The 7,695-nt window shown below is 43.6% G+C and overlaps 1 protein-coding gene across 1 annotated transcript in view; it reads right to left on the reverse strand.

Annotated features, from left to right (window-relative positions):
- The window catches only part of BDNF (brain derived neurotrophic factor), a 34,375-nt gene extending 26,890 nt beyond the window's left edge, over positions 1-7,485 (reverse strand). The window contains exon 1 of the mRNA XM_082661205.1: positions 7,410-7,485. The gene's annotated coding sequence lies outside the window, so the exon portion shown is untranslated. The remainder of the gene's footprint in view (positions 1-7,409) is intronic.
- Positions 7,486-7,695: the final 210 nt, after the last annotated feature.

Genomic DNA, 7,695 nt, shown 5'->3' on the forward strand with positions numbered 1-7,695 from the left:
TGGTTTCCAACTTCCTATACATCATGATCATAATGATCTCAATATACACCAATTTGTCAATGCTGGACCTAAAGCAACCTATTCCAGTTCCTTAAACTGAAGATATTCCATACATAGTCTACTTTAGAAATGGGGGGAAATTATTAGTTTCTCCATTTGCGTGTTAGGCTTCTACTAGTACAGACCAAAACCGCAATAGCTTCGTCCAAAGCCCCCCACCGCACACCAACACACACACACACACACACACACACACACACACACACACACACACACACACACACCACTGGCTCCCACTGAACCTGCAGTTATTTAAAACGTCTGAGTTTCCTTTGTACAGTCTAAGTCAGCGCCCAAAACCTTGTCTCAACTCCATATTCTCTCTATTTATACAGTTGACTTTTAACCTAACCACAGTATTTTACATTTAAGTAACTGTAAATGATCCAGGTTCTATCATCCAACAGAATGCCTGCTGGCTTTATGTTTCAGAATGATAAGCCCATCATCTGTGACTTCAGATACATTATCAGACAGTGTGTGAATGCTGGATGTGCTCTCCCCATGTTGCGTAAGAGACAACACCTTCACCAGTCTGCTCTAGGAATGTGGCCTGGGACTCCACCAAGCATCTCTGCCCGCAGCATGAAGCAAATTTCTCGGCCTTCAGATTCTGCGTGATGTAAAAGAAATCTATCTGTGTTTAAGAACACTCCCCATGATTCAAGAAACAGATGAACATGTGAAAAGATAGAAAAACTTGTTTCAATCTGAGCACAGGTTCCGTTTTCAAAAGCAGAAAGCAAGTATCAGAAAAGGCAGCAAATGCTGATGGTAACAGCTCCAAACCAAGAGCGATTAGACCAAATCCCATGTGGCAAAAATGTTATTCAAGGAGTTTCCGTCCATCTCTCTCTCTCCCTCTCCCACCGCACCCCCATCTCTCTCTATGTACGCATAAGCTGTAGATATATAGCTTTTTTTTTTAGTAATTTTTTTCCTGAAAAGTAAAGTTTTCTGCACCTGATTGCTTCTACGCATGACACAGACAATATAATGACTTTCTTTGGTTAACTGCTTACCAGAAATTGGAACCAACTTAACATATACCATTTTCCATTCCCTGAAGCACAAGGACTGGCATCGCCCACCAGTACCCCAAAACTGAAAACATTTAAACGAAAATCCACCAGTAGCTTTTTTTTTTTTTTTGCGGTACGCGGGCCTCTCACTGTTATGGCCTCCCCCGTTGCGGAGCACAGACTCCGGACGCGCAGGCTCAGCGGCCATGGCTCACGGACCCAGCCGCTCCGTGGCATATGGGGTCTTCCCGGACCGGGGCACGAACCCGCGTCCCCTGCATCGGCAGGCAGACTCTCAACCACTGCGCCACCAGGGAAGCCCCCACCAGTAGCTTTATAGTTGCTACTGTCTAAATCAGCTTTAACATTTCATATGGTCCAAACATGACAACTTTACGAGTGAGCCAAATTGTACATAAGAAATTTCAGAATTAAGCCAACTAAAGGACAGTTATAATACATACTAGAAAAACAAAACTATTATTACATTTATTTCTTCCAATTTCTGCCTCTCTGCCAGCAAAACAAATACACATTTTTCTATAATTATAGAGTTTCTTCATTGCCCACACTGCTAGTCAGAATCTGAGGCAACTATTAGTCAATCTATTTGTTCGTTCAACAATATTTGCCTAAGTGCCTCTTCTGCTACCAGAATCATTTTGGATACTATTGTGGAAGCATGCAAAAATGAATGAAATGCAGATTTTGTCATCAAAGAATTTTAAGCTAATTTGTAATTATTGGCTCCTGGCTCTGTTACCGGTTTTGGTGCTGGCTCAGATGTACATCTTTATTTATTCTAAGGTTGAGGCAACTCTTAAAATTGCCTTCTCCTTGTCCTTTCCCCGCCCCTTACTTTTTTGGTGTTTAAAGTCTTGCCACATACATGACCCTTTATTTTACTCTTAATTCTTCTCAAATCATTAAAGTTAAAATGAGATCATCAGAGATCAAAGACATTTTTAAGGTCTCTCTACTCTATTTATTTGGTGTTATTATATCTCAGAAAGGGCAATGAATTGCCTGTAGCAAGTAAATAAAATCAGAACCTTTGTACTCAATGCTTCAGCATATATCCTTGAAAATAATAAATGTTAAAAAGGAGGCCAGCCTTTATTCCCGGCAGGTTATTCTACATCTGGCTAATATTAAAATGTTAAAGGGACTTAGTGTAGGTATTGAGGTATGGGTATGGATCTGGCTGTTTTAAAATCTCATCTACAATCCGAAGTGCATCCTAAGCCATCCCCTCCCTGCCCCACCCCCACCCCCCACCCCGCACATACACTCACCAAATCCGAATAGGGTGCCAAGGCAATCCTAGTAACTGTAGTCTTAGAAAATGGCTCATATGGCAAATGAGCTGTTTGGCTGGTAAAGCTGGTGATTTTGTTCTCTAGGTGGCGCTATTACTTCAACTTTTGATGAGTTGCTTAAATTCCTTGAAACTGTCCGTTTATCTTCTTTCCATTTCCATCACATAAATCTTAATTGTATACATACTAGTTGTAATTAAAGGAAAGACTGCCTTCTAGTTTGATTTTAATAAGCCACTTGAAGTTAAGTGATTTTTCTACCATATGATTTTACAGATTTCCTAGTTATGCTGTCTTAGATTTAAAGAATCTTCCTTTGCCTGCCTCATCCCTTTAAAATGCAGGGGCATGTCAAAAACACAGAGGGTCGTCTTAAAGCTTCAGTCAGACCAAAGGAACCAAGATGAAAGCACATTTAAGAGCTACTAGGTTCTGTGAGGTTTCAAAATCAAGACATTACTACCGTGACAACCAATGAAAAGTTCTTTCAAGTGAACCTCTGGGGAAAACTGCATAACATTCATTATTCTCTGGGCTCTTTGGAAATAAACTTTTATTTTATTATGGCTGTCACTGAAGCTTGTGAATTGACTTTGCTTCCCCCCAGTCACTCTCCTGTTCTACACCCAGTCCCCAATTCATCTAATGGAACCATGCTCAAACTTTAGGCAACATATAGATGAGATATCAAGGCAATGAGTCACTTCTTAGCATCCAGTATTATTGGGTCAGATTTATTTCACCAAGAGTATAAGTGTCCCAGAGTTTGTACTTGAATTTGAGTACTTTCATTTAAATACTTCTTATTCATGTTTTTCTTACAGAAATAAGAATACCTTCCAGTTCACTTAGAAAACATGTGAGTGTTTGCCACTCCCTCACCCCCAAAAAGGTTTTCCAAAGTCCATATATTAGTGAGCTCCATTGTTTCGTGTCTATCATCAATAATGATTCCATATATTTAATAAATGGGTCCATGACTTTTCTAAGCCTTTAGTATAAGTATTCTGGAAAGTCAGAGATGCATTTAAAGTATAAAATGATTTAGGATTAAGTAATTCTATGCCTTAAGTGGAAGTTTAAGGAGACTTTGAGGACGCTTGTCTAAGCTTAAAAATACCAATGCCTTCCTCTGTCTCCTAGGGTTAAACCCCACATACAAATGACATACGGATTTCACGTGCCAACATCAATTATTGTTTGGCATTACTCCATCCTAAACAGAGTAAACGGATGCAGAGTGTAACCAAGAAGTTCACTCATTCACTTTCTAAATGCTGATCTGGGCATGTTATTCATCCTGACAAAGAAAATTTATCACAATGCAACTTAACGTTCAAATGACTTCTTCCTCCATTGAACAACAGCCAGTTGTTTTAAACCTAGAATTCCCCGGAATTCTCTCCTCCTTTCCTCTATTAAAATGCAATTCACAGCCTGAGATTACAGAGGCTGCCAGTGGCTGAAAGGCTGCACTAGATGGTTGAGAGTCCTTCAATTAAGCAGCAATTTTGCAATTAGTGGAAACTGCTGTGCTCCATAACAATTGTTTGACAACAAGTTGAGACAAGTTAGCAATTACCCTATTATTGAAGGGAGATATTCACATGCTTTGGGCTAGGCTAGGCTAGCCCCCTCACACAAACAAATCTTCTACACAGGGAGATGAAAGTTGAAAATTATGTTTCAACCATTAAAATAAATTCAGCATTATGGACATCTGAAATAGCAGTGCTTCTCATTTTAAAACGTATTCAGAGTTGAGCTTTCATATATTCAATACTTCTCCATGCTGTTTTCATTCAACCAGTCTAAAATCGTTCTTCTGTCTACTCTGGGACTAACCTCCAAAACCTAAAATGTTAATCAACTACTAGTATATGACCTTTCCATTGTGTACATCTTCAATATTCTTGAAGCTCAGTAGAAGATTAAGTCTATGGTTGAGACCCAAAGCTGCTGGCTGCTACATTCCACAAATTCACTACCTGCATGTAGGGGCTGTGGATGGATGTGTGTGACCCAAGTTGGGTGGTGGCGGAGGTGTTGGATACTTACGGAAGATTCTGAAGACAAATGTACAAAAACATAAACAAGCTCTTTGCTGTACTATCAGGTGGGTGTGCTCAGCTTGCTGTGTGTGTTTAAGTTACAAACCAGAGCTATTTATGTTGCAAAGAAATGAGATTATCAATCATATGCCTTTTGACTACTGAAAAGCTGGGACTCTTAACCATTCCAGGAAGAAGAGAATAACTTACATTCTAATGGTGCCCCCTATTAAACAGGAAACTCAAGGACTTTGAGCCGGGATTTTAGAAATTTGCATTATTTACAGGACTCCCTCTCTCCTGGTGAATCAAAATGAACCAGCAATATTCCAGCACCTTCCCACCCTTCTGTGGCCATTTTGAGATTTAGGCAATTGACTCACATAGTATAAATGAATCATTCGAGGAGATCATTGCATTTTAGGCAAATGATCACTTTCTTAGTTCCTTCTGTTTGCAAGTTACACTTATTGAAAAGACATCCTAAAACAGAGTTCCTAAATGCTTTATTTTCTGGATATTCAAATGTTGACCTGCTATAAATCTCAAAAGACCTTAAATATCATCTTAAAATAAACAAGATTTCCAGTTACTGATTCAGCTCTGAATAGGCAATGAAAGGCTCCAAAGGTATGTGAAAAATTACTCTGTTATTTTCCTTAAAAAAAAATGTGATGTCTAAGTGTGTCTGCAATGTTCTAATGCTTCAAAACATGTACGTAAGTCTTGTTTATCTGGAAATCATTTCTTTCTGCTTATATCATTCACAAATAGAAAACGTTCTGTAATGACTTAAAATAGCTCTACATACACAGTGCTTCTCCTGTCATAATACTTAGTACCGGTCTATATTTACCAACATTTATCACATTTTGCAAAATAAAGTGGAAGAAAAAAAAAAGACAACGACTTTATGGCCCTGGAATTCCAGTAAGGGTAACCAATGTGTTTTAAATTCCAGTAAAGGTATGGTTACATTTCAACAAGTGTCTCTTTCCTTTCTCTTACCTCTGCTGCAAGTCCAGCAGTAAACTTACAAAAGAAGAATCTTAAGCAAGGTATTTGCAAAATCAAGGAACAGGAGTTAGAGGCTGTTTTAAAGGGGTGTGGTTCCCAGGGTCAAAACTTTGTGATCTATTACTTATAATAATAATAATTTGAAGTGCTACATGCCATAATCTCAGAACCCTTCAACCTAAAAAATAATGTAAACATCGAGGGGTCCCATGTTTAGATGAATTAAATCTGTAACTATACCTCAATAAATTAAAATGCAAAAAATATAAGTATATACAAATATACTTTTAAATATACTTTTAAGCCTCTGACTTTATAACGAACATATAAAAAGTAGATTTGGGGGGATAAAATTAAAGGAGAAGGGGTATTTTCCCAAAAGTCAAGCCAATTTGAAGGTCTCATTTAATAACATTATATCCTATTAGAAATCAATATGCAGTCTTATATGCAGTGAAAAATCAACGTTCCCAATTACATATGGCTTTGCTTTAAAAGATAACTGTACTAGAATTAATAAACACTCAGAAATATGCTTTTCTTTGCTTCTGGCCAAGAACATTCCTGCATTCTTGTCAGAAAACGTTCGCTGTTTACTGCTGACGTAGAGAAGTAAGCGTTAAGATCCCTGAAGGACACTAAAATGAGATCCAGGAATCCCTAACACACCACTAACCGTAGCCTGTCAAAGCTCCCCCAGCTCAAGGAAAACTTTTTGCATTGGAGCCAAAGAGGCGCAACCAGTCGAAATTCATCCGAGTCGGGAGTCAGAAGCGTCATTCAACAAGTCCCTCCTACCAGCTACTGAAGGGATTCCGCAAAGCCGTCTCTTACCACTTCCCCACCCCCAGCAGCTGCTCGGGGCAGCTTGGCCGGCAGAGGGCACCCTCTACCTTCCCTAGAGCCTTTCTCCCCACCCCACCCCCCACCTCCTTCGGGCCCCTCGAACCGAGTCCCTCCACCCCGCTCCACCCGCTCCACCCGCTCCACACAAACACAGCATCCTCCAACAGTGACTCTAGCTCACCCCAGCAGCCCCAAGGCTTTTCTTTCCTAGGGGTGCCACCGGTCTGCAATTCCCCTTCTCTGCCCGTCGAGCAAAAAGCCTCCAACCCTCAGCTATTTCTTTCCAGGCACGGCTCACTCACCCATTTACTCTTCCCGGCTCTGCATTCCCAGAGACCTACCCGAGTCACAACCTGTCCCCCCCCCCCAATACACACACACATCCTTCCCAGCCCCCGAAAGTAAAAACTTTTTACTTTCCTGTAAGGTGCCTCAAGGGAGGGGCACGGGATGGAGAGAGGTGTGGGCACAACTAGCCCCGGAGTCCCGCAGCCCCTTTCACGTCCGAGCTGCAGCAGTGTCTCAGGTTTCCTGAGATAAACTGGTACTGGACCTGGATAAGTCCGCTTTGATCTCAACTCTTGGGGAGCAGGTGACAGTGTGCAGCCCGGCTGGAGGCCCGGACGGGGATGCGGGCTGAGGGAGCAAGGGGCCCCCCGAAATCTGCGCGGGGACCTCCCAGCCCATGGGAAAGATTCCCATCTCAGCCCCAAGCCCGTCACCTCAGTCGGGGCCCCCGACAGCTGGCGCCCTAAATCGCTCTCACGGCCTCTGGGGAAGGGTTTCGGGGGACACCGGGGCGCCGTCTTCTCCCATCGCGCAGCTCTGCTTCTCCTCTTGGCTTTCTCTCCCCCACTTCGGGGCTTCCTGGCGTCCCTCTCCCTCGGGGGTCCTGGCTGCCCCTCTGGATCGTGGGGTGGGAGGAGAAAGCTCCGAAGGAGCAACTCAAAGTCTCCCCTTCTCGGGACTCGTGCAAGGGAGGAAAGGAGGAGTTCTGGCCTCTTCCCATAACTTCAGGACCCCCCGCCCCCAGCCAACTTTCGCCGGAGGACCGGCGGCTCCCGCGCCAAGACCCACGCCCGATGCTCGCCTACCTCGGGGTTCACACAAAGCTCACGGGTCCCCGGCGGCGGAGTCACATCGTTGGCCCGCTCCTGGCCCCTGCGCCCAGCCCCGGTCCCCGTCGCGGAGCCGCTCGCCGCCGGCCCCACAGCAGCGGGTGGCAGCTGCAGTTCAAGCGTCTCATCAAAGCTTCTCCAGGAGGAGGAGGGGGGCGCGCCGGGCCGGTTCCTCGGCCCCGCCCCGGAGCCCGTGGCGCGACGGGGTGCGCGGGACGGTGAGCGGGCGGGTGCGCCCCGGCGCGGCGGCGACGGGGACCCA

Source organism: Grampus griseus (genome assembly GCF_964374135.1).
Source record: "Grampus griseus genome assembly, chromosome: 8".
Lineage (NCBI taxonomy): Eukaryota > Metazoa > Chordata > Mammalia > Artiodactyla > Delphinidae > Grampus > Grampus griseus.